The 25,141-nt window shown below is 50.7% G+C and overlaps 13 non-coding genes across 13 annotated transcripts; all 13 read left to right on the top strand.

Moving 5' to 3' along the window:
- The first annotated feature begins 1,121 nt into the window (after window positions 1–1,121).
- trnad-guc (transfer RNA aspartic acid (anticodon GUC)) lies at window positions 1,122–1,193 on the top strand. Its single transcript has one exon. It is a non-coding gene; the product is annotated as a tRNA-Asp (tRNA).
- Window positions 1,194–1,588: 395 nt separating this feature from the next.
- On the top strand, window positions 1,589–1,660 carry trnam-cau (transfer RNA methionine (anticodon CAU)). Its single transcript has one exon. It is a non-coding gene; the product is annotated as a tRNA-Met (tRNA).
- Window positions 1,661–4,472: 2,812 nt separating this feature from the next.
- Window positions 4,473–4,544, top strand: trnad-guc (transfer RNA aspartic acid (anticodon GUC)). The gene has a single exon. It is a non-coding gene; the product is annotated as a tRNA-Asp (tRNA).
- A 395-nt stretch (window positions 4,545–4,939) lies between these two features.
- trnam-cau (transfer RNA methionine (anticodon CAU)) lies at window positions 4,940–5,011 on the top strand. The gene has a single exon. It is a non-coding gene; the product is annotated as a tRNA-Met (tRNA).
- A 1,535-nt stretch (window positions 5,012–6,546) lies between these two features.
- Window positions 6,547–6,617, top strand: trnag-gcc (transfer RNA glycine (anticodon GCC)). Its single transcript has one exon. It is a non-coding gene; the product is annotated as a tRNA-Gly (tRNA).
- Window positions 6,618–6,959: 342 nt separating this feature from the next.
- trnat-agu (transfer RNA threonine (anticodon AGU)) lies at window positions 6,960–7,033 on the top strand. Its single transcript has one exon. It is a non-coding gene; the product is annotated as a tRNA-Thr (tRNA).
- Window positions 7,034–11,394: 4,361 nt separating this feature from the next.
- Window positions 11,395–11,468, top strand: trnat-agu (transfer RNA threonine (anticodon AGU)). The gene has a single exon. It is a non-coding gene; the product is annotated as a tRNA-Thr (tRNA).
- Window positions 11,469–13,823: 2,355 nt separating this feature from the next.
- trnam-cau (transfer RNA methionine (anticodon CAU)) lies at window positions 13,824–13,895 on the top strand. The gene has a single exon. It is a non-coding gene; the product is annotated as a tRNA-Met (tRNA).
- Window positions 13,896–17,181: 3,286 nt separating this feature from the next.
- On the top strand, window positions 17,182–17,253 carry trnam-cau (transfer RNA methionine (anticodon CAU)). The gene has a single exon. It is a non-coding gene; the product is annotated as a tRNA-Met (tRNA).
- A 3,243-nt stretch (window positions 17,254–20,496) lies between these two features.
- Window positions 20,497–20,570, top strand: trnan-guu (transfer RNA asparagine (anticodon GUU)). The gene has a single exon. It is a non-coding gene; the product is annotated as a tRNA-Asn (tRNA).
- Window positions 20,571–21,552: 982 nt separating this feature from the next.
- trnas-cga (transfer RNA serine (anticodon CGA)) lies at window positions 21,553–21,634 on the top strand. The gene has a single exon. It is a non-coding gene; the product is annotated as a tRNA-Ser (tRNA).
- A 1,194-nt stretch (window positions 21,635–22,828) lies between these two features.
- Window positions 22,829–22,899, top strand: trnag-gcc (transfer RNA glycine (anticodon GCC)). Its single transcript has one exon. It is a non-coding gene; the product is annotated as a tRNA-Gly (tRNA).
- A 342-nt stretch (window positions 22,900–23,241) lies between these two features.
- Window positions 23,242–23,315, top strand: trnat-agu (transfer RNA threonine (anticodon AGU)). Its single transcript has one exon. It is a non-coding gene; the product is annotated as a tRNA-Thr (tRNA).
- Window positions 23,316–25,141: the final 1,826 nt, after the last annotated feature.

Here is a 25,141-nt window from a genome sequence, read left to right as displayed (position 1 = left end):
CGGAGTTGCAGCTGCAAGGCCGTCGGTGCCAGTCGTGGCTGCAGGCCCCGAACCCGATGGTGGACACCAGAAGTCAGGGCCGCCGTCAAGCTGAAGAAGGAGTCCTATCCAGCATTGATGGCTTGTGGGACTCCGGAAGCAGCTGACAGGTACTGTCAGGCCAAACGGTTCGCGGCTTCGGCGGTTGTCCAGGCAAAAACTCGGGTGTGGGAGGAATTCGGTGAGGCCATGGAGCACGACTTTCGGTCGGCCTCGAAGGGGTTCTGGCAAACCGTCCGGCGCCTCCGAAAAGGGAAGCAGAGCCCAGTCCACACTGTTTACAGTGGAGACGGGGCCTGCTGACCTCGACTGGGGATTTGTTTTGGTGAAGTAGGTGCAGACACATCTATTAAAAAATGAAAATACAAAATATACAGAATGCAGTATAAATATATGTACGCAGTCTGTTTTTTGTTTGTTATTCCGAAAGTGCAGTCTGATTGTTTTTCCTAAGAGTCCAAACTGAGCGTTAATTTAACGCATATAGAGTGTCAAAGTGGCAGGGTGAGGCAGAGGTGGGGTGTGAACAGTGTCAGGGGGGGTTCCGGGCCTTGTTGATGAGGCTGACAGCAGACAGGAAGAAACTGTTTTTGTGGCGTGAGGTTTTGGTCCTGATGGACCGCAGCCTCCTCTCAAAGAGACTGTGTCCGGGGTAAAAAAAAAAACTATCAAGACAGCATCAAGGTCCAAAAGTGTTAAGGCAGTCCCATAGTGTCCCCACATCATGCCATGTGTCTATTTGCCTTGAGACATGAGTAAATTAGCTTAAATGCTAACATGCTAATGGTCATCATGTTAGCGCCAAGCAAGAGAGTCCTTTTTCAGTCGGGTCTAAAAGTGGGGGCAATGTGAAGCTGTGTCTGTGCCACCTACTATGTTGCTGTGTCCCTGGTCCAGTGTGTTCCCATCTTGGGTTGGAATGTCCCCATGCTGGTAACGGGTGGGGAATACAGTCCGTTGATGAGGATAAGCGGGATGGATTTCAGTGGTTAAAGTCTCCAGCTACCATGAAAACGGTCATGGGCACGAGCCTATTCTGAATTACCCTTTGGCCAATCGACACCACATCAACTCAGCAGCAGTCCTCGTTAGTATAGTGGACAGTATCTCCGCCTGTCACGTGGAAGACCGGGGTTCGATTCCCCGACGGGGAGTTCCTCTTTTGTATGTCACAATGTCACGTTGAACCTTGAGTCGGGTTGCGGTTGCAACAACCAGTCCGGTTAAACAAACCTTTCTCATTAGAACAAAACCTCTCTTAATCTTCTTCTCACGGTGTTCAGGTGTCTTTTACAATCTGACAGTCTTTTGCTGCCAAATCATTCCAGGCGTGGATAATGAAGCTGACCAGGAAAATGCCAGCTGTGGGATTTCAACCAGAGCCTCCTGAGCGTAAGGAACCTTAATCTGGCGCCTTCGATCACTCATCCACCCAACCTAAAGCGGTGCCCTGATCAGGAAAAAAAACCTGTGACCTTGTGAGGTTCACTGACAACAGAGGACACTCAAAAGGAGCCGCACAAAGCAGGGTACTTGTACAGATGTCGGCAGCAGAGTGGCGCAGCGGTAGCGTGCTGGGCCCATAACCCAGAGGTCGATGGATCGAAACCATCCTCTGCTATGGCTGTGCTCTTTACGTGTCCTTTGAAGAGCTTGCAGATGTATTGTCTTTGTTACTTAGCTGACCTGGTCCAGTAAAGAGTTCACGCTTCCTTTACTGCTGTTCTCGATGCATTTATTGCTCTTGAGTGCATTCACACGCCATTGCGGGACATTGAAGCATCGCGAAACACCGCAACTGTCCTCACTCGTCCATTGTCACTCTTATGGACTTGAAGAATCCCAGCCAGTTTCCGTTCGTTTCGGGGAACCTCCTCCTCTTTGACGATCACCACATCTCCAACTTGCATGTTTCTTCTTGGCGTATGCCATCTTTGTCTCAGAGCAATGTTGGTCAGATACTCCTTCCACCATTTGTTCCAGAACTATTCCGACAAATATTGCAATTATCTCCATCTCATTTTAGTATACAAGTCCATCCATCCATCCATTTTCCTCCACTTATCCAGGTCCAGGTCGCGGGGGGCAGCAGTCTTAGTAGGGAAGCCAAGATTTCCCGGTCCCCGGCCACCTCCTCCAGCTCCACCGGGAGGACACCAAGGTGTTCCCAGGCCAGCTGTGAGACATAATCCCTCCAGCGTGTCCTAGGTCTGCCCCGGGGCCTTTTCCCGGCTGGGTATGCCCGGAACACCTCACCAGGGAGGCGTCCGGGAGGCATCCGGACTAGATGCCCGAGCTACCTCAACTGACTCCTCTCGATGTGAAGGAGAAGCGGCTCTACTCTGAGCCCTCCCGGATGACTGAGCTCCTCACCCTATCTCTTAGGGTGAGTCCAGCTACCTTACGGAGGAAACTCATTTCAGCCGCCTGTATCCGAGATGTCATTCTTTCGGTCATGACCCAAAGCTCATGACCATAGGTGAGGGTGGGAACATAGATCGACCGGTAAATTGAGAGCTTTTTTAACCACGACGGTCCGTTACAGCGACCGCATTACTGCCGAGGCTGCGCCGATCCGTCTGTCGACCTCACGCTCCCACTTTCCCTCTCGACGCCTGTACTGTGGGAGTCCTACACACAATTTCCCGCTGTCCAGTTCGCCCAGCACGCCAACGCTATTCCTCCACCAGGGATATTCCCCAGCTGCTGGCACTGCCCGCTCCAACCACACCGGCTGCGTCATCCGCTTTGGTGGGCCGACTTCAGGTGGAAGGTACGATATCCTGGGCGGGGGAAGCTTCTCCTACCACAGCATTAATTGACTCTGGGGCGGACGAGAACTTCATTGATAGCGGACTGGTCAGTTCTCTTAACATTCCTACTGTTGAGCTTGTCCCCACAAGAATGTCTGCTCGCTAGATGAACATCACCTGGCATGCATTACGCATCACAATTTTTTCCCTGAGAAACTAGGTTGGCTGTGGAATTGATTAAACATCAAGAAGTCCACATCAATTAAAAAAATAATTAAAAAGTGATATCCTGGCCGAAAAAGGTCCGGTTAGCTCAGTCGGGAGAGCATGAGACTCTTAATATCAGGGTCGTGGGTTCGAGCCCCACATCTTTTGGTGATACAGACCTGGTAGACCCAAATGAGTAGTGAGGGTGTGCTGGGAACGTCTGGCAGAGTCTCCCGTTCGTCGAGTCTTCAACTCTCACCTCTGGCAGAGCTTCACCTGCATCCCGGGGGAGGACCGGGATATTGAGTCCGAATGGGCCATATTCCGTGCCTCCATTGCTGAGGCGGCTGACCGGAGTTGCAGCTGCAAGGCCGTCGGTGCCAGTCGTGGCTGCAGGCCCCGAACCCGATGGTGGACACCAGAAGTCAGGGCCGCCGTCAAGCTGAAGAAGGAGTCCTATCCAGCATTGATGGCTTGTGGGACTCCGGAAGCAGCTGACAGGTACTGTCAGGCCAAACGGTTCGCGGCTTCGGCGGTTGTCCAGGCAAAAACTCGGGTGTGGGAGGAATTCGGTGAGGCCATGGAGCACGACTTTCGGTCGGCCTCGAAGGGGTTCTGGCAAACCGTCCGGCGCCTCCGAAAAGGGAAGCAGAGCCCAGTCCACACTGTTTACAGTGGAGACGGGGCCTGCTGACCTCGACTGGGGATTTGTTTTGGTGAAGTAGGTGCAGACACATCTATTAAAAAATGAAAATACAAAATATACAGAATGCAGTATAAATATATGTACGCAGTCTGTTTTTTGTTTGTTATTCCGAAAGTGCAGTCTGATTGTTTTTCCTAAGAGTCCAAACTGAGCGTTAATTTAACGCATATAGAGTGTCAAAGTGGCAGGGTGAGGCAGAGGTGGGGTGTGAACAGTGTCAGGGGGGGTTCCGGGCCTTGTTGATGAGGCTGACAGCAGACAGGAAGAAACTGTTTTTGTGGCGTGAGGTTTTGGTCCTGATGGACCGCAGCCTCCTCTCAAAGAGACTGTGTCCGGGGTAAAAAAAAAAACTATCAAGACAGCATCAAGGTCCAAAAGTGTTAAGGCAGTCCCATAGTGTCCCCACATCATGCCATGTGTCTATTTGCCTTGAGACATGAGTAAATTAGCTTAAATGCTAACATGCTAATGGTCATCATGTTAGCGCCAAGCAAGAGAGTCCTTTTTCAGTCGGGTCTAAAAGTGGGGGCAATGTGAAGCTGTGTCTGTGCCACCTACTATGTTGCTGTGTCCCTGGTCCAGTGTGTTCCCATCTTGGGTTGGAATGTCCCCATGCTGGTAACGGGTGGGGAATACAGTCCGTTGATGAGGATAAGCGGGATGGATTTCAGTGGTTAAAGTCTCCAGCTACCATGAAAACGGTCATGGGCACGAGCCTATTCTGAATTACCCTTTGGCCAATCGACACCACATCAACTCAGCAGCAGTCCTCGTTAGTATAGTGGACAGTATCTCCGCCTGTCACGTGGAAGACCGGGGTTCGATTCCCCGACGGGGAGTTCCTCTTTTGTATGTCACAATGTCACGTTGAACCTTGAGTCGGGTTGCGGTTGCAACAACCAGTCCGGTTAAACAAACCTTTCTCATTAGAACAAAACCTCTCTTAATCTTCTTCTCACGGTGTTCAGGTGTCTTTTACAATCTGACAGTCTTTTGCTGCCAAATCATTCCAGGCGTGGATAATGAAGCTGACCAGGAAAATGCCAGCTGTGGGATTTCAACCAGAGCCTCCTGAGCGTAAGGAACCTTAATCTGGCGCCTTCGATCACTCATCCACCCAACCTAAAGCGGTGCCCTGATCAGGAAAAAAAACCTGTGACCTTGTGAGGTTCACTGACAACAGAGGACACTCAAAAGGAGCCGCACAAAGCAGGGTACTTGTACAGATGTCGGCAGCAGAGTGGCGCAGCGGTAGCGTGCTGGGCCCATAACCCAGAGGTCGATGGATCGAAACCATCCTCTGCTATGGCTGTGCTCTTTACGTGTCCTTTGAAGAGCTTGCAGATGTATTGTCTTTGTTACTTAGCTGACCTGGTCCAGTAAAGAGTTCACGCTTCCTTTACTGCTGTTCTCGATGCATTTATTGCTCTTGAGTGCATTCACACGCCATTGCGGGACATTGAAGCATCGCGAAACACCGCAACTGTCCTCACTCGTCCATTGTCACTCTTATGGACTTGAAGAATCCCAGCCAGTTTCCGTTCGTTTCGGGGAACCTCCTCCTCTTTGACGATCACCACATCTCCAACTTGCATGTTTCTTCTTGGCGTATGCCATCTTTGTCTCAGAGCAATGTTGGTCAGATACTCCTTCCACCATTTGTTCCAGAACTATTCCGACAAATATTGCAATTATCTCCATCTCATTTTAGTATACAAGTCCATCCATCCATCCATTTTCCTCCACTTATCCAGGTCCAGGTCGCGGGGGGCAGCAGTCTTAGTAGGGAAGCCAAGATTTCCCGGTCCCCGGCCACCTCCTCCAGCTCCACCGGGAGGACACCAAGGTGTTCCCAGGCCAGCTGTGAGACATAATCCCTCCAGCGTGTCCTAGGTCTGCCCCGGGGCCTTTTCCCGGCTGGGTATGCCCGGAACACCTCACCAGGGAGGCGTCCGGGAGGCATCCGGACTAGATGCCCGAGCTACCTCAACTGACTCCTCTCGATGTGAAGGAGAAGCGGCTCTACTCTGAGCCCTCCCGGATGACTGAGCTCCTCACCCTATCTCTTAGGGTGAGTCCAGCTACCCTACGGAGGAAACTCATTTCAGCCGCCTGTATCCGAGATGTCATTCTTTCGGTCATGACCCAAAGCTCATGACCATAGGTGAGGGTGGGAACATAGATTGACCGGTAAATTGAGAGCTTTTTTAACCACGACGGTCCGTTACAGCGACCGCATTACTGCCGAGGCTGCGCCGATCCGTCTGTCGACCTCACGCTCCCACTTTCCCTCTCTACGCCTATACTGTGGGAGTCCTACACACAATTTCCCGCTGTCCAGTTCGCCCAGCACGCCAACGCTCTTCCTCCGCCAGGGATATTCCCCAGCTGCTGGCACTGCCCGCCCCAACCACACCGGCTGCGTCATCCGCTTTGGTGGGCCGACTTCAGGTGGAAGGTACGATATCCTGGGCGGGGGAAGCTTCTCCTACCACAGCATTAATTGACTCTGGGGCGGACGAGAACTTCATTGATAGCGGACTGGTCAGTTCTCTTAACATTCCTACTGTTGAGCTTGTCCCCCACAAGAATGTCTGCTCGCTAGATGAACATCACCTGGCATGCATTACGCATCAGACGTGCACCATATCCTTGGTGCTGTCGGGAAACCACCACAAGGTCACTAATTTTTTTCTTATGCCCTCTCGCTCAGCTCTGTTAGTACTCGGCCTCCCCTGGCATCCCTTGCGTGTGTTGTGATGTTTTGTCATTCAGCGCCACTTTGCAGAGGCACATCCACTCGACAATTTAATTTGTTCTCCGACAGTGTTTCCCAATGTGGCAATGGTGGTTCAGTGGTAGAATTCTCGCTTGCCAAGCGGGAGGCCCGGGTCCGATTCCCGGCCAATGCAGTATATCTCAGCTTATACCTTTCTTTAGAGCTCATGTTGAAAAAGTACAAAGGCTCTTTTCCTGCGAAAGTGCAGTATTCAGACTGACACCTGAAACGTAACAGACCGGACCACCCGAGAGTTAAGGTGGACAGCACTTTGTGAAACCTGACTGCAGTCATGCTGTTGTAGTCTCTGTCGCGCAATTGCTCAGCACGTTTGGCTGTTAACTGAGAGGTTGGTGGTTCGATCCCACCCAGGGACTCTCAATTCACACAATTGTTGGACTTTGGACTCCCTCCCTTGTATGAACATTTTTCCCCATTGGCGAACTGTTTTTGTGTTGGTGCCAGATGCACTGCTGGCACTGTGGCTAAGCTGGTCAAAGTGCCTGTCTAGTAAACAGGAGATCCTGGGTTCAAATCCCAGCGGTGCTTGGTCAGTGAAACTTTGGCAGCTGATTTCTGAACCATGTACTTCTTTTTGTCACTTGCCCTTCAAGAACGAATTGACGTTGCATCCACAGCTGACGTGATTGTTGTGGATCCCATTACGCCAGAAGGTGCTTGAATCCATTTTTTTAATTAAACCATTACCTGTGAGCGGTAAGTTACACCATTGCACTAAACATTGTTAGAATAGTTAGTAATGGAGTTAGTAGTGAATAACTAACAATGCTTGTGGGGATTTTTTTTTGGTTTTGGACATCTTTCAGATAAATAAGCATGCAAACTGACCCGGGAACATCATGGCTGTTCCTGACAAATGAACATAACGGGAGGGTTAAGATGACTACACTTCCAAAGTTCTCAGCTATGACTGAACCTCTCGCTCCTTTTTTTCCTGAGAAACTAGGTTGGCTGTGGAATTGATTAAACATCAAGAAGTCCACATCAATTAAAAAAATAATTAAAAAGTGATATCCTGGCCGAAAAAGGTCCGGTTAGCTCAGTCGGGAGAGCATGAGACTCTTAATATCAGGGTCGTGGGTTCGAGCCCCACATCTTTTGGTGATACAGACCTGGTAGACCCAAATGAGTAGTGAGGGTGTGCTGGGAACGTCTGGCAGAGTCTCCCGTTCGTCGAGTCTTCAACTCTCACCTCTGGCAGAGCTTCACCTGCATCCCGGGGGAGGACCGGGATATTGAGTCCGAATGGGCCATATTCCGTGCCTCCATTGCTGAGGCGGCTGACCGGAGTTGCAGCTGCAAGGCCGTCGGTGCCAGTCGTGGCGGCAGGCCCCGAACCCGATGGTGGACACCAGAAGTCAGGGCCGCCGTCAAGCTGAAGAAGGAGTCCTATCCAGCATTGATGGCTTGTGGGACTCCGGAAGCAGCTGACAGGTATTGTCAGGCCAAACGGTTCGCGGCTTCGGCGGTTGTCCAGGCAAAAACTCGGGTGTGGGAGGAATTCGGTGAGGCCATGGAGCACGACTTTCGGTCGGCCTCGAAGGGGTTCTGGCAAACCGTCCGGCGCCTCCGAAAAGGGAAGCAGAGCCCAGTCCACACTGTTTACAGTGGAGACGGGGCCTCCTGACCTCGACTGGGGATTTGTTTTGGTGAAGTAGGTGCAGACACATCTATTAAAAAATGAAAATACAAAATATACAGAATGCAGTATAAATATATGTACGCAGTCTGTTTTTGTTTGTTATTCCGAAAGTGCAGTCTGATTGTTTTTCCTAAGAGTCCAAACTGAGCGTTAATTTAACGCATATAGAGTGTCAAAGTGGCAGGGTGAGGCAGAGGTGGGGTGTGAACAGTGTCAGGGGGGGTTCCGGGCCTTGTTGATGAGGCTGACAGCAGACAGGAACAAACTTGTTTTTGTGGCGTGAGGTTTTGGTCCTGATGGACCGCAGCCTCCTCTCAAAGAGACTGTGTCCGGGGTAAAAAAAAAAAAAAACTATCAAGACAGCCTCAAGGTCCAAAAGTGTTAAGGCAGTCCCATAGTGTCCCCACATCATGCCATGTGTCTATTTGCCTTGAGACATGAGTAAATTAGCTTAAATGCTAACATGCTAATGGTCATCATGTTAGCGCCAAGCAAGAGAGTCCTTTTTCAGTCGGGTCTAAAAGTGGGGGCAATGTGAAGCTGTGTCTGTGCCACCTACTATGTTGCTGTGTCCCTGGTCCAGTGTGTTCCCATCTTGGGTTGGAATGTCCCCATGCTGGTAACGGGTGGGGAATACAGTCCGTTGATGAGGATAAGCGGGATGGATTTCAGTGGTTAAAGTCTCCAGCTACCATGAAAACGGTCATGGGCCACGAGCCTATTCTGAATTACCCTTTGGCCAATCGACACCACATCAACTCAGCAGCAGTCCTCGTTAGTATAGTGGACAGTATCTCCGCCTGTCACGTGGAAGACCGTGGTTCGATTCCCCGATGGGGAGTTCCTCTTTTGTATGTCACAATGTCACGTTGAACCTTGAGTCGGGTTGCGGTTGCAACAACCAGTCCGGTTAAACAAACCTTTCTCATTAGAACAAAACCTCTCTTAATCTTCTTCTCACGGTGTTCAGGTGTCTTTTACAATCTGACAGTCTTTTGCTGCCAAATCATTCCAGGCGTGGATAATGAAGCTGACCAGGAAAATGCCAGCTGTGGGATTTCAACCAGAGCCTCCTGAGCGTAAGGAACCTTAATCTGGCGCCTTCGATCACTCATCCACCCAACCTAAAACGGTGCCCTGATCAGGAAAAAAAAACGGTGACCTTGTGAGGTTCACTGACAACAGAGGACACTCAAAAGGAGCCGCACAAAGCAGGGTACTTGTACAGATGTCGGCAGCAGAGTGGCGCAGCGGTAGCGTGCTGGGCCCATAACCCACAGGTCGATGGATCGAAACCATCCTCTGCTATGGCTGTGCTCTTTACGTGTCCTTTGAAGAGCTTGCAGATGTATTGTCTTTGTTACTTAGCTGACCTGGTCCAGTAAAGAGTTCACGCTTCCTTTACTGCTGTTCTCGATGCATTTATTGCTCTTGAGTGCATTCACACGCCATTGCGGGACATTGAAGCATCGCGAAACACCGCAACTGTCCTCACTCGTCCATTGTCACTCTTATGGACTTGAAGAATCCCAGCCAGTTTCCGTTCGTTTCGGGGAACCTCCTCCTCTTTGACGATCACCACATCTCCAACTTGCATGTTTCTTCTTGGCGTATGCCATCTTTGTCTCAGAGCAATGTTGGTCAGATACTCCTTCCACCATTTGTTCCAGAACTATTCCGACAAATATTGCAATTATCTCCATCTCATTTTAGTATACAAGTCCATCCATCCATCCATTTTCCTCCACTTATCCAGGTCCAGGTCGCGGGGGGCAGCAGTCTTAGTAGGGAAGCCAAGATTTCCCGGTCCCCGGCCACCTCCTCCAGCTCCACCGGGAGGACACCAAGGTGTTCCCAGGCCAGCTGTGAGACATAATCCCTCCAGCGTGTCCTAGGTCTGCCCCGGGGCCTTTTCCCGGCTGGGTATGCCCGCAACACCTCACCAGGGAGGCGTCCGGGAGGCATCCGGACTAGATGCCCGAGCTACCTCAACTGACTCCTCTCGATGTGAAGGAGAAGCGGCTCTACTCTGAGCCCTCCCGGATGACTGAGCTCCTCACCCTATCTCTTAGGGTGAGTCCAGCTACCCTACGGAGGAAACTCATTTCAGCCGCCTGTATCCGAGATGTCATTATTTCGGTCATGACCCAAAGCTCATGACCATAGGTGAGGGTGGGAACATAGATCGACCGGTAAATTGGGAGCTTTTTTAACCACGACGGTCCGTTACAGCGACCGCATTACTGCCGAGGCTGCGCCGATCCGTCTGTCGACCTCACGCTCCCACTTTCCCTCTCTACGCCTGTACTGTGGGAGTCCTACACACAATTTCCCGCTGTCCAGTTCGCCCAGCACGCCAACGCTCTTCCTCCGCCAGGGATATTCCCCAGCTGCTGGCACTGCCCGCTCCAACCACACCGGCTGCGTCATCCGCTTTGGTGGGCCGACTTCAGGTGGAAGGTACGATACCCTGGGCGGGGGAAGCTTCTCCTACCACAGCATTAATTGACTCTGGGGTGGACGAGAACTTCATTGATAGCGGACTGGTCAGTTCTCTTAACATTCCTACTGTTGAGCTTGTCCCCCACAAGAATGTCTGCTCGCTAGATGAACATCACCTGGCATGCATTACGCATCAGACGTGCACCATATCCTTGGTGCTGTCGGGAAACCACCAAAAGGTCACTAATTTTTTTCGTATGCCCTCTCGCTCAGCTCTGTTAGTACTCGGCCTCCCCTGGCATCCCTTGCGTGTGTTGTGATGTTTTGTTATTCAGCACCACTTTGCAGAGGCACATCCACTCGACAATTTAATTTGTTCTCCGACAGTGTTTCACAATGTGGTTCAGTGGTAGAATTCTCGCTTGCCAAGCGGGAGGCCCGGGTCCGATTCCCGGCCAATGCAGTATATCTCAGCTTATACCTTTCTTTAGAGCTCATGTTGAAAAAGTACAAAGGCTCTTTTCCTGCGAAAGTGCAGTATTCAGAATGACACCTGAAACGTAACAGACCGGACCACCCGAGAGTTAAGGTGGACAGCACTTTGTGAAACCTGACTGCAGTCATGCTGTTGTAGTCTCTGTCGCACAATTGCTCAGCACGTTTGGCTGTTAACTGAGAGGTTGGTGGTTCGATCCCACCCAGGGACTCTCAATTCACACATGTGTTGGACTTTGGACTCCCTCGCTTGTATGTACATTTTTCCCCATTGGCGAACTGTTTTTGTGTTGGTGCCAGCTGCACTGCTGGCACTGTGGCTAAGCTGGTCAAAGTGCCTGTCTAGTAAACAGGAGATCCTGGGTTCAAATCCCAGCAGTGCCTGGGTGCTTGGTCAGTGAAACTTTGGCAGCTGATTTCTGAACCATGTACTTCTTTTTGTCACTTGCCCTTCAAGAACGAATTGACGTTGCATCCACAGCTGACGTGATTGTTGTGGATCCCATTACGCCAGAAGGTGCTTGAATCCATTTTTTTAATTAAACCATTACCTGTGAGCGGTAAGTTACACCATTGCACTAAACATTGTTAGAATAGTTAGTAATGGAGTTAGTAGTGAATAACTAACAATGCTTGTGGGGATTTTTTTTTGGTTTTGGACATCTTTCAGATAAATAAGCATGCAAACTGACCCGGGAACATCATGGCTGTTCCTGACAAATGAACATAACGGGAGGGTTAAGATGACTACACTTCCAAAGTTCTCAGCTATGACTGAACCTCTCGCTCCTTTTTTCCCTGAGAAACTAGGTTGGCTGTGGAATTGATTAAACATCAAGAAGTCCACATCAATTAAAAAAATAATTAAAAAGTGATATCCTGGCCGAAAAAGGTCCGGTTAGCTCAGTCGGGAGAGCATGAGACTCTTAATATCAGGGTCGTGGGTTCGAGCCCCACATCTTTTGGTGATACAGACCTGGTAGACCCAAATGAGTAGTGAGGGTGTGCTGGGAACGTCTGGCAGAGTCTCCCGTTCGTCGAGTCTTCAACTCTCACCTCTGGCAGAGCTTCACCTGCATCCCGGGGGAGGACCGGGATATTGAGTCCGAATGGGCCATATTCCGTGCCTCCATTGCTGAGGCGGCTGACCGGAGTTGCAGCTGCAAGGCCGTCGGTGCCAGTCGTGGCGGCAGGCCCCGAACCCGATGGTGGACACCAGAAGTCAGGGCCGCCGTCAAGCTGAAGAAGGAGTCCTATCCAGCATTGATGGCTTGTGGGACTCCGGAAGCAGCTGACAGGTACTGTCAGGCCAAACGGTTCGCGGCTTCGGCGGTTGTCCAAGCAAAAACTCGGGTGTGGGAGGAATTCGGTGAGGCCATGGAGCACGACTTTCGGTCGGCCTCGAAGGGGTTCTGGCAAACCGTCCGGCGCCTCCGAAAAGGGAAGCAGAGCCCAGTCCACACCGTTTACAGTGGAGACGGGGCCTGCTGACCTCGACTGGGGATTTGTTTTGGTGAAGTAGGTGCAGACACATCTATTAAAAAATGAAAATACAAAATATACAGAATGCAGTATAAATATATGTACGCAGTCTGTTTTTTGTTTGTTATTCCGAAAGTGCAGTCTGATTGTTTTTCCTAAGAGTCCAAACTGAGCTTTAATTTAACGCATATAGAGTGTCAAAGTGGCAGGGTGAGGCAGAGGTGGGGTGTGAACAGTGTCAGGGGGGGTTCCGGGCCTTGTTGATGAGGCTGACAGCAGACAGGAAGAAACTGTTTTTGCGGCGTGAGGTTTTGGTCCTGATGGACCGCAGCCTCCTCTCAAAGAGACTGTGTCTGGGGTAAAAAAACAAAACTATCAAGACAGCCTCAAGGTCCAAAAGTGTTAAGGCAGTCCCATAGTGTCCCCACATCATGCCATGTGTCTATTTGCCTTGAGACATGAGTAAATTAGCTTAAATGCTAACATGCTAATGGTCATCATGTTAGCGCCAAGCAAGAGAGTCCTTTTTCAGTCGGGTCTAAAAGTGGGGGCAATGTGAAGCTGTGTCTGTGCCACCTACTATGTTGCTGTGTCCCCGGTCCAGTGTGTCCCCATCTTGGGTTGGAATGTCCCCATGCTGGTAACGGGTGGGGAATACAGTCCGTTGATGAGGATAAGCGGGATGGATTTCAGTGGTTAAAGTCTCCAGCTACCATGAAAACGGTCATGGGCCACGAGCCTATTCTGAATTACCCTTTGGCCAATCGACACCACATCAACTCAGCAGCAGTCCTCGTTAGTATAGTGGACAGTATCTCCGCCTGTCACGTGGAAGACCGTGGTTCGATTCCCCGATGGGGAGTTCCTCTTTTGTATGTCACAATGTCACGTTGAACCTTGAGTCGGGTTGCGGTTGCAACAACCAGTCCGGTTAAACAAACCTTTCTCATTAGAACAAAACCTCTCTTAATCTTCTTCTCACGGTGTTCAGGTGTCTTTTACAATCTGACAGTCTTTTGCTGCCAAATCATTCCAGGCGTGGATAATGAAGCTGACCAGGAAAATGCCAGCTGTGGGATTTCAACCAGAGCCTCCTGAGCGTAAGGAACCTTAATCTGGCGCCTTCGATCACTCATCCACCCAACCTAAAACGGTGCCCTGATCAGGAAAAAAAAACTGTGACCTTGTGAGGTTCACTGACAACAGAGGACACTCAAAAGGAGCCGCACAAAGCAGGGTACTTGTACAGATGTCGGCAGCAGAGTGGCGCAGCGGTAGCGTGCTGGGCCCATAACCCAGAGGTCGATGGATCGAAACCATCCTCTGCTATGGCTGTGCTCTTTACGTGTCCTTTGAAGAGCTTGCAGATGTATTGTCTTTGTTACTTAGCTGACCTGGTCCAGTAAAGAGTTCACGCTTCCTTTACTGCTGTTCTCGATGCATTTATTGCTCTTGAGTGCATTCACACGCCATTGCGGGACATTGAAGCATCGCGAAACACCGCAACTGTCCTCACTCGTCCATTGTCACTCTTATGGACTTGAAGAATCCCAGCCAGTTTCCGTTCGTTTCGGGGAACCTCCTCCTCTTTGACGATCACCACATCTCCAACTTGCATGTTTCTTCTTGGCGTATGCCATCTTTGTCTCAGAGCAATGTTGGTCAGATACTCCTTCCACCATTTGTTCCAGAACTATTCCGACAAATATTGCAATTATCTCCATCTCATTTTAGTATACAAGTCCATCCATCCATCCATTTTCCTCCACTTATCCAGGTCCAGGTCGCGGGGGGCAGCAGTCTTAGTAGGGAAGCCAAGATTTCCCGGTCCCCGGCCACCTCCTCCAGCTCCACCGGGAGGACACCAAGGTGTTCCCAGGCCAGCTGTGAGACATAATCCCTCCAGCGTGTCCTAGGTCTGCCCCGGGGCCTTTTCCCGGCTGGGTATGCCCGGAACACCTCACCAGGGAGGCGTCCGGGAGGCATCCGGACTAGATGCCCGAGCTACCTCAACTGACTCCTCTCGATGTGAAGGAGAAGCGGCTCTACTCTGAGCCCTCCCGGATGACTGAGCTCCTCACCCTATCTCTTAGGGTGAGTCCAGCTACCTTACGGAGGAAACTCATTTCAGCCGCCTGTATCCGAGATGTCATTCTTTCGGTCATGACCCAAAGCTCATGACCATAGGTGAGGGTGGGAACATAGATCGACCGGTAAATTGAGAGCTTTTTTAACCACAACGGTCCGTTACAGCGACCGCATTACTGCCGAGGCTGCGCCGATCCGTCTGTCGACCTCACGCTCCCACTTTCCCTCTCTACGCCTGTACTGTGGGAGTCCTACACACAATTTCCCGCTGTCCAGTTCGCCCAGCATGCCAACGCTCTTCCTCCGCCAGGGATATTCCCCAGCTGCTGGCACTGTCCGCTCCAACCACACCGGCTGCGTCATCCGCTTTGGTGGGCCGACTTCAGGTGGAAGGTACGATATCCTGGGCGGGGGAAGCTTCTCCTACCACAGCATTAATTGACTCTGGGGCGGACGAGAACTTCATTGATAGCGGACTGGTCAGTTCTCTTAACATTCCTACTGTTGAGCTTGTCCCCCACAAGAATGTCTGCTCGCTAGATGAACATCACCTGGCATGCATTACGCATCACAATTTTTTCCCTGAGAAACTAGGTTGGCTGTGGAATTGATTAAACATCAAGAAGTCCACATCAATTAAAAAAATAATTAAAAAGTGATATCCTGGCCGAAAAAGGTCCGGTTAGCTCAGTCGGGAGAGCATGAGACTCTTAATATCAGGGTCGTGGGTTCGAGCCCCACATCTTTTGGTGATACAGACCTGGTAGACCCAAATGAGTAGTGAGGGTGTGCTGGGAACGTCTGGCAGAGTCTCCCGTTCGTCGAGTCTTCAACTCTCACCTCTGGCAGAGCTTCACCTGCATCCCGGGGGAGGACCGGGATATTGAGTCCGAATGGGCCATATTCCGTGCCTCCATTGCTGAGGCGGCTGACCGGAGTTGCAGCTGCAAGGCCGTCGGTGCCAGTCGTGGCTGCAGGCCCCGAACCCGATGGTGGACACCAGAAGTCAGGGCCGCCGTCAAGCTGAAGAAGGAGTCCTATCCAGCATTGATGGCTTGTGGGACTCCGGAAGCAGCTGACAGGTACTGTCAGGCCAAACGGTTCGCGGCTTCGGCGGTTGTCCAGGCAAAAACTCGGGTGTGGGAGGAATTCGGTGAGGCCATGGAGCACGACTTTCGGTCGGCCTCGAAGGGGTTCTGGCAAACCGTCCGGCGCCTCCGAAAAGGGAAGCAGAGCCCAGTCCACACTGTTTACAGTGGAGACGGGGCCTGCTGACCTCGACTGGGGATTTGTTTTGGTGAAGTAGGTGCAGACACATCTATTAAAAAATGAAAATACAAAATATACAGAATGCAGTATAAATATATGTACGCAGTCTGTTTTTTGTTTGTTATTCCGAAAGTGCAGTCTGATTGTTTTTCCTAAGAGTCCAAACTGAGCGTTAATTTAACGCATATAGAGTGTCAAAGTGGCAGGGTGAGGCAGAGGTGGGGTGTGAACAGTGTCAGGGGGGGTTCCGGGCCTTGTTGATGAGGCTGACAGCAGACAGGAAGAAACTTGTTTTTGTGGCGTGAGGTTTTGGTCCTGATGGACCGCAGCCTCCTCTCAAAGAGACTGTGTCCGGGGTAAAAAAAAAAAAAAACTATCAAGACAGCCTCAAGGTCCAAAAGTGTTAAGGCAGTCCCATAGTGTCCCCACATCATGCCATGTGTCTATTTGCCTTGAGACATGAGTAAATTAGCTTAAATGCTAACATGCTAATGGTCATCATGTTAGCGCCAAGCAAGAGAGTCCTTTTTCAGTCGGGTCTAAAAGTGGGGGCAATGTGAAGCTGTGTCTGTGCCACCTACTATGTTGCTGTGTCCCCGGTCCAGTGTGTTCCCATCTTGGGTTGGAATGTCCCCATGCTGGTAACGGGTGGGGAATACAGTCCGTTGATGAGGATAAGTGGGATGGATTTCAGTGGTTAAAGTCTCCAGCTACCATGAAAACGGTCATGGGCCATGAGCCTATTCTGAATTACCCTTTGGCCAATCGACACCACATCAACTCAGCAGCAGTCCTCGTTAGTATAGTGGACAGTCTCTCCGCCTGTCACGTGGAAGACCGGGGTTCGATTCCCCGACGGGGAGTTCCTCTTTTGTATGTCACAATGTCACGTTGAACCTTGAGTCGGGTTGCGGTTGCAACAACCAGTCCGGTTAAACAAACCTTTCTCATTAGAACAAAACCTCTCTTAATCTTCTTCTCACGGTGTTCAGGTGTCTTTTACAATCTGACAGTCTTTTGCTGCCAAATCATTCCAGGCGTGGATAATGAAGCTGACCAGGAAAATGACAGCTGTGGGATTTCAACCAGAGCCTCCTGAGCGTAAGGAACCTTAATCTGGCGCCTTCGATCACTCATCCACCCAACCTAAAACGGTGCCCTGATCAGGAAAAAAAAACTGTGACCTTGTGAGGTTCACTGACAACAGAGGACACTCAAAAGGAGCCGCACAAAGCAGGGTACTTGTACAGATGTCGGCAGCAGAGTGGCGCAGCGGTAGCGTGCTGGGCCCATAACCCAGAGGTCGATGGATCGAAACCATCCTCTGCTATGGCTGTGCTCTTTACGTGTCCTTTGAAGATCTTGCAGATGTATTGTCTTTGTTACTTAGCTGACCTGGTCCAGTAAAGAGTTCACGCTTCCTTTACTGCTGTTCTCGATGCATTTATTGCTCTTGAGTGCATTCACACGCCATTGCGGGACATTGAAGCATCGCGAAACACCGCAACTGTCCTCACTCGTCCATTGTCACTCTTATGGACTTGAAGAATCCCAGCCAGTTTCCGTTCGTTTCGGGGAACCTCCTCCTCTTTGACGATCACCACATCTCCAACTTGCATGTTTCTTCTTGGCGTATGCCATCTTTGTCTCAGAGCAATGTTGGTCAGATACTCCTTCCACCATTTGTTCCAGAACTATTCCGACAAATATTGCAATTATCTCCATCTCATTTTAGTATACAAGTCCATCCATCCATCCATTTTCCTCCACTTATCCAGGTCCAGGTCGCGGGGGGCAGCAGTCTTAGTAGGGAAGCCAAGATTTCCCGGTCCCCGGCCACCTCCTCCAGCTCCACCGGGAGGACACCAAGGTGTTCCCAGGCCAGCTGTGAGACATAATCCCTCCAGCGTGTCCTAGGTCTGCCCCGGGGCCTTTTCCCGGCTGGGTATGCCCGGAACACCTCACCAGGGAGGCGTCCGGGAGGCATCCGGACTAGATGCCCGAGCTACCTCAACTGACTCCTCTCGATGTGAAGGAGAAGCGGCTCTACTCTGAGCCCTCCCGGATGACTGAGCTCCTCACCCTATCTCTTAGGGTGAGTCCAGCTACCTTACGGAGGAAACTCATTTCAGCCGCCTGTATCCGAGATGTCATTCTTTCGGTCATGACCCAAAGCTCATGACCATAGGTGAGGGTGGGAACATAGATCGACCGGTAAATTGAGAGCTTTTTTAACCACGACGGTCCGTTACAGCGACCGCATTACTGCCGAGGCTGCGCCGATCCGTCTGTCGACCTCACGCTCCCACTTTCCCTCTCGACGCCTGTACTGTGGGAGTCCTACACACAATTTCCCGCTGTCCAGTTCGCCCAGCACGCCAACGCTCTTCCTCCGCCAGGGATATTCCCCAGCTGCTGGCACTGCCCGCTCCAACCACACCGGCTGCGTCATCCGCTTTGGTGGGCCGACTTCAGGTGGAAGGTACGATATCCTGGGCGGGGGAAGCTTCTCCTACCACAGCATTAATTGACTCTGGGGCGGACGAGAACTTCATTGATAGCGGACTGGTCAGTTCTCTTAACATTCCTACTGTTGAGCTTGTCCCCCACAAGAATGTCTGCTCGCTAGATGAACATCACCTGGCTTGCATTACGCATCACAATTTTTTCCCTGAGAAACTAGGTTGGCTGTGGAATTGATTAAACATCAAGAAGTCCACATCAATTAAAAAAATAATTAAAAAGTGATATCCTGGCCGAAAAAGGTCCGGTTAGCTCAGTCGGGAGAGCATGAGACTCTTAATATCAGGGTCGTGGGTTCGAGCCCCACATCTTTTGGTGATACAGACCTGGTAGACCCAAATGAGTAGTGAGGGTGTGCTGGGAACGTCTGGCAGAGTCTCCCGTTCGTCGAGTCTTCAACTCTCACCTCTGGCAGAGCTTCACCTGCATCCCGGGGGAGGACCGGGATATTGAGTCCGAATGGGCCATATTCCGTGCCTCCATTGCTGAGGCGGCTGACCGGAGTTGCAGCTGCAAGGCCGTCGGTGCCAGTCGTGGCTGCAGGCCCCGAACCCGATGGTGGACACCAGAAGTCAGGGCCGCCGTCAAGCTGAAGAAGGAGTCCTATCCAGCATTGATGGCTTGTGGGACTCCGGAAGCAGCTGTCAGGCCAAACGGTTCGCGGCTTCGGCGGTTGTCCAGGCAAAAACTCGGGTGTGGGAGGAATTCGGTGAGGCCATGGAGCACGACTTTCGGTCGGCCTCGAAGGGGTTCTGGCAAACCGTCCGGCGCCTCCGAAAAGGGAAGCAGAGCCCAGTCCACACTGTTTACAGTGGAGACGGGGCCTGCTGACCTCGACTGGGGATTTGTTTTGGTGAAGTAGGTGCAGACACATCTATTAAAAAATGAAAATACAAAATATACAGAATGCAGTATAAATATATGTACGCAGTCTGTTTTTTGTTTGTTACTCCGAAAGTGCAGTCTGATTGTTTTTCCTAAGAGTCCAAACTGAGCGTTAATTTAACGCATATAGAGTGTCAAAGTGGCAGGGTGAGGCAGAGGTGGGGTGTGAACAGTGTCAGGGGGGGTTCCGGGCCTTGTTGATGAGGCTGACAGCAGACAGGAAGAAACTTGTTTTTGTGGCGTGAGGTTTTGGTCCTGATGGACCGCAGCCTCCTCTCAAAGAGACTGTGTCCGGGGTAAAAAAAAAAAAAACTATCAAGACAGCCTCAAGGTCCAAAAGTGTTAAGGCAGTCCCATAGTGTCCCCACATCATGCCATGTGTCTATTTGCCTTGAGACATGAGTAAATTAGCTTAAATGCTAACATGCTAATGGTCATCATGTTAGCGCCAAGCAAGAGAGTCCTTTTTCAGTCGGGTCTAAAAGTGGGGGCAATGTGAAGCTGTGTCTGTGCCACCTACTATGTTGCTGTGTCCCCGGTCCAGTGTGTTCCCATCTTGGGTTGGAATGTCCCCATGCTGGTAACGGGTGGGGAATACAGTCCGTTGATGAGGATAAGTGGGATGGATTTCAGTGGTGGACAGTATCTCCGCCTGTCACGTGGAAGACCGGGGTTCGATTCCCCGACGGGGAGTTCCTCTTTTGTATGTCACAATGTCACGTTGAACCTTGAGTCGGGTTGCGGTTGCAACAACCAGTCCGGTTAAACAAACCTTTCTCATTAGAACAAAACCTCTCTTAATCTTCTTCTCACGGTGTTCAGGTGTCTTTTCCATCCTGTCGATGGAGTTTGACTTGATTCTTTGTCACGCAGTCTGAAATTGGCAAACTGAGAAATTCTGATTGAGTGACCAATGCAGTCTGTCCATTTTAATACATTTCGTCTCAACTCATGTTGAAAAAGGACAGAGCCATTTCCGTGAGAGCACAAGACCCCTGGATTGTACCCAAAAATACTTTGCGTTCATCAAAGAGTAAAGAGTCCTGGTTTGCAATGCCTCGATTGTTACGCCAGAAGGTGCGAGTCACATCCAAAACAAAGGGCATGCTGGAAGCATAGCATGCGTTAGTATGGCTTCAACTGAACAGAAGTTGGCAGGGTGTGAGTCTCTGTGGCGCAATCGGTCAGCGCGCTCGGCTGTTAACCGGGAGGCTGGTGGTTCGAGCCCACCCAGGGACGTTCTCTGGATGCATCAGTGTCACTGTTCATTCGTGTTTGCGCTCCACTCTTGCACAGCACTTGTGTGGTTCCCAATTGGCAAACTGTGTGTCAATGACTTTTCAAAAGCACATTACAGCTTCCATGGTCTAACACATTTGATCAGAAGATAGGTTGATCAAGTCACAGATTTCAGTTTGTTTCTGCACAGGTCTGGTGAAACACAGAAGCTCTGCTTGAAAACATTAGCTTTTGCAAAAGCGCCAGCCAGGATTATAGATTAAGAGATGACGGAATGCTTTTATGTTAAAAGGAATCAAGTCAAACCCCATCAACTGGTAAGCAGGGGCCCTTAAGAGAAGACACTGTACACTGTTGTGATTTTTTGACAGACATGTCTAGTAAACAGGAGATCCTGGGTTCAAATCCCAGCAGTGCCTTCTCTGTGTTTCAGCAGCTCCTATGCTGTTATTTAAAATAAATGTTGTTCTTGTTCTGTTGAATAAATACCCATCATTTCTGATGTCATATGTAGTATACCTGTCACATGTACTGCAATGCTCCCTACAAAGACAATACCCTTGTGTATTTGGACATTTGCAGGTTTAAGAAAACAGACAGACCACATCAGCCAAATATCTTTGTCTTGTCTGAGTGGTCAGACAAGACAAAGTTTGAGCCAGTCACCTGAACATTAGACTTTTGATCTGAGTGTCCGGGATTCAAGTCCCTGTTCAGGTGACCAGTGATAGGGTCTGAGGTCCACTTGCAAACGCCTCCTTTTTGCCCACAAAATACAAGGGCAACAGGACAATCCCTTGGTACTTTATGGAAACGATGTGAGGTGCCTGGCTTTTAACTAGAAGTGGAAAGACTTGTGTAGCCCCTCACACAAACCATGTGTCTTCCTCCCATGCACATGTTGCCAGCTGATCCTTGACATCAGCAAAATTTTGGTTCTAGGACAATGGGGTCACCTGCCCCCATTGGTCTTTTCCAAGCGGTCACGGTGGCCGAGAGGTGAAGGCGTTGGACTCGAAATCCAATGGGGTTTCCCCGCACAGGTTCGAATCCTGTCTGTGACGCTTTGGTTGGGCATTTGTTGCCGCCATGCTGTTTACCTTGTGGTGGAGTACTGTTGGTTATGAGGGCCGGGGTGTTGTCCTTTCGCGGTCCGCATTCTCTACACTGGTGGTCTGGATTTTGGGTACAGGTTAATGGGGTCCACTGTCCCCATTGATCTGCTGCTTGCAGTCTCGGTGGCCGAGAGGTTTGTTGCCACTCTGCTTTGACATGCTGTTTTCTGTACCTCTCCCCTGTACCTCTCAGCGGCCTTGTCGAGGGTGTTTCACAGGTGGGTGGTGTGATGTTTGGTATGGGGGCCGGTGGGTGGTCGCCGTTTTGTTGTTCCTGGAGCACATAAAGAAGAGTGGCCAGTACGGGGGGTTGAACCCGTGGCGTTATTAGCACCACACGCCGACCAACTGAGCTAACCGGGATAGCGGCAGAGAGCTGCTGGAATGACAAGGCGCTACGAAACGCATATCGGGCGGAGCCTCTCCGACCCACACGTCGGCTCCAAATCCCACCTCCTGGGGCTCTTCCAGCACCACTCCTCTCTCCCTGCTCCAGCAGCGGAGCGCCGTCTGACGACATCGGGAGTGTCGTCCCCATGCAACTGGGAGCCAGTCGCCCTTCGCCAGCGGAGAGGAGTCACCGTCTACGCCTGTGGCTGTGCCTGTACTGTGGGAGTCCTACACACAATTTCCCGCTGTCCAGTTCGCCCAGCACGCCAATGCTCTTCCTCCGCCAGGGATATTCCCCAGCTGCTGGCACTGCCCGCTCCAACCACACCGGCTGCGTCATCCGCTTTGGTGGGCCGACTTCAGGTGGAAGGTACGATATCCTGGGCGGGGGAAGCTTCTCCTACCACAGCATTAATTGACTCTGGGGCGGACGAGAACTTCATTGATAGCGGACTGGTCAGTTCTCTTAACATTCCTACTGTTGAGCTTGTCCCCCACAAGAATGTCTGCTCGCTAGATGAACATCACCTGGCATGCATTACGCATCAGACGTGCACCATATCCTTGGTGCTGTCGGGAAACCACCACAAGGTCACTAATTTTTTTCTTATGCCCTCTCGCTCAGCTCTGTTAGTACTCGGCCTCCCCTGGCATCCCTTGCGTGTGTTGTGATGTTTTGTCATTCAGCGCCACTTTGCAGAGGCACATCCACTCGACAATTTAATTTGTTCTCCGACAGTGTTTCCCAATGTGGCAATGGTGGTTCAGTGGTAGAATTCTCGCTTGCCAAGCGGGAGGCCCGGGTCCGATTCCCGGCCAATGCAGTATATCTCAGCTTATACCTTTCTTTAGAGCTCATGTTGAAAAAGTACAAAGGCTCTTTTCCTGCGAAAGTGCAGTATTCAGACTGACACCTGAAACGTAACAGACCGGACCACCCGAGAGTTAAGGTGGACAGCACTTTGTGAAACCTGACTGCAGTCATGCTGTTGTAGTCTCTGTCGCGCAATTGCTCAGCACGTTTGGCTGTTAACTGAGAGGTTGGTGGTTCGATCCCACCCAGGGACTCTCAATTCACACAATTGTTGGACTTTGGACTCCCTCCCTTGTATGAACATTTTTCCCCATTGGCGAACTGTTTTTGTGTTGGTGCCAGATGCACTGCTGGCACTGTGGCTAAGCTGGTCAAAGTGCCTGTCTAGTAAACAGGCGATCCTGGGTTCAAATCCCAGCGGTGCTTGGTCAGTGAAACTTTGGCAGCTGATTTCTGAACCATGTACTTCTTTTTGTCACTTGCCCTTCAAGAACGAATTGACGTTGCATCCACAGCTGACGTGATTGTTGTGGATCCCATTACGCCAGAAGGTGCTTGAATCCATTTTTTTAATTAAACCATTACCTGTGAGCGGTAAGTTACACCATTGCACTAAACATTGTTAGAATAGTTAGTAATGGAGTTAGTAGTGAATAACTAACAATGCTTGTGGGGATTTTTTTTTGGTTTTGGACATCTTTCAGATAAATAAGCATGCAAACTGACCCGGGAACATCATGGCTGTTCCTGACAAATGAACATAACGGGAGGGTTAAGATGACTACACTTCCAAAGTTCTCAGCTATGACTGAACCTCTCGCTCCTTTTTTCCCTGAGAAACTAGGTTGGCTGTGGAATTGATTAAACATCAAGAAGTCCACATCAATTAAAAAAATAATTAAAAAGTGATATCCTGGCCGAAAAAGGTCCGGTTAGCTCAGTCGGGAGAGCATGAGACTCTTAATATCAGGGTCGTGGGTTCGAGCCCCACATCTTTTGGTGATACAGACCTGGTAGACCCAAATGAGTAGTGAGGGTGTGCTGGGAACGTCTGGCAGAGTCTCCCGTTCGTCGAGTCTTCAACTCTCACCTCTGGCAGAGCTTCACCTGCATCCCGGGGGAGGACCGGGATATTGAGTCCGAATGGGCCATATTCCGTGCCTCCATTGCTGAGGCGGCTGACCGGAGTTGCAGCTGCAAGGCCGTCGGTGCCAGTCGTGGCGGCAGGCCCCGAACCCGATGGTGGACACCAGAAGTCAGGGCCGCCGTCAAGCTGAAGAAGGAGTCCTATCCAGCATTGATGGCTTGTGGGACTCCGGAAGCAGCTGACAGGTACTGTCAGGCCAAACGGTTCGCGGCTTCGGCGGTTGTCCAAGCAAAAACTCGGGTGTGGGAGGAATTCGGTGAGGCCATGGAGCACGACTTTCGGTCGGCCTCGAAGGGGTTCTGGCAAACCGTCCGGCGCCTCCGAAAAGGGAAGCAGAGCCCAGTCCACACCGTTTACAGTGGAGACGGGGCCTGCTGACCTCGACTGGGGATTTGTTTTGGTGAAGTAGGTGCAGACACATCTATTAAAAAATGAAAATACAAAATATACAGAATGCAGTATAAATATATGTACGCAGTCTGTTTTTTGTTTGTTATTCCGAAAGTGCAGTCTGATTGTTTTTCCTAAGAGTCCAAACTGAGCTTTAATTTAACGCATATAGAGTGTCAAAGTGGCAGGGTGAGGCAGAGGTGGGGTGTGAACAGTGTCAGGGGGGGTTCCGGGCCTTGTTGATGAGGCTGACAGCAGACAGGAAGAAACTGTTTTTGCGGCGTGAGGTTTTGGTCCTGATGGACCGCAGCCTCCTCTCAAAGAGACTGTGTCCGGGGTAAAAAAACAAAACTATCAAGACAGCCTCAAGGTCCAAAAGTGTTAAGGCAGTCCCATAGTGTCCCCACATCATGCCATGTGTCTATTTGCCTTGAGACATGAGTAAATTAGCTTAAATGCTAACATGCTAATGGTCATCATGTTAGCGCCAAGCAAGAGAGTCCTTTTTCAGTCGGGTCTAAAAGTGGGGGCAATGTGAAGCTGTGTCTGTGCCACCTACTATGTTGCTGTGTCCCCGGTCCAGTGTGTCCCCATCTTGGGTTGGAATGTCCCCATGCTGGTAACGGGTGGGGAATACAGTCCGTTGATGAGGATAAGCGGGATGGATTTCAGTGGTTAAAGTCTCCAGCTACCATGAAAACGGTCATGGGCCACG

Source organism: Doryrhamphus excisus, linkage group LG6 (genome assembly GCF_037039965.1).
Source record: "Doryrhamphus excisus strain RoL-2023G ecotype Guam linkage group LG6, RoL_Dexc_Guam_v1.1, whole genome shotgun sequence".
NCBI lineage: Eukaryota > Metazoa > Chordata > Actinopteri > Syngnathiformes > Syngnathidae > Doryrhamphus > Doryrhamphus excisus.
The sequence above is the reverse complement of the archived record's forward strand: the minus strand, read 5'-3'. Positions and strand labels throughout refer to the sequence as shown.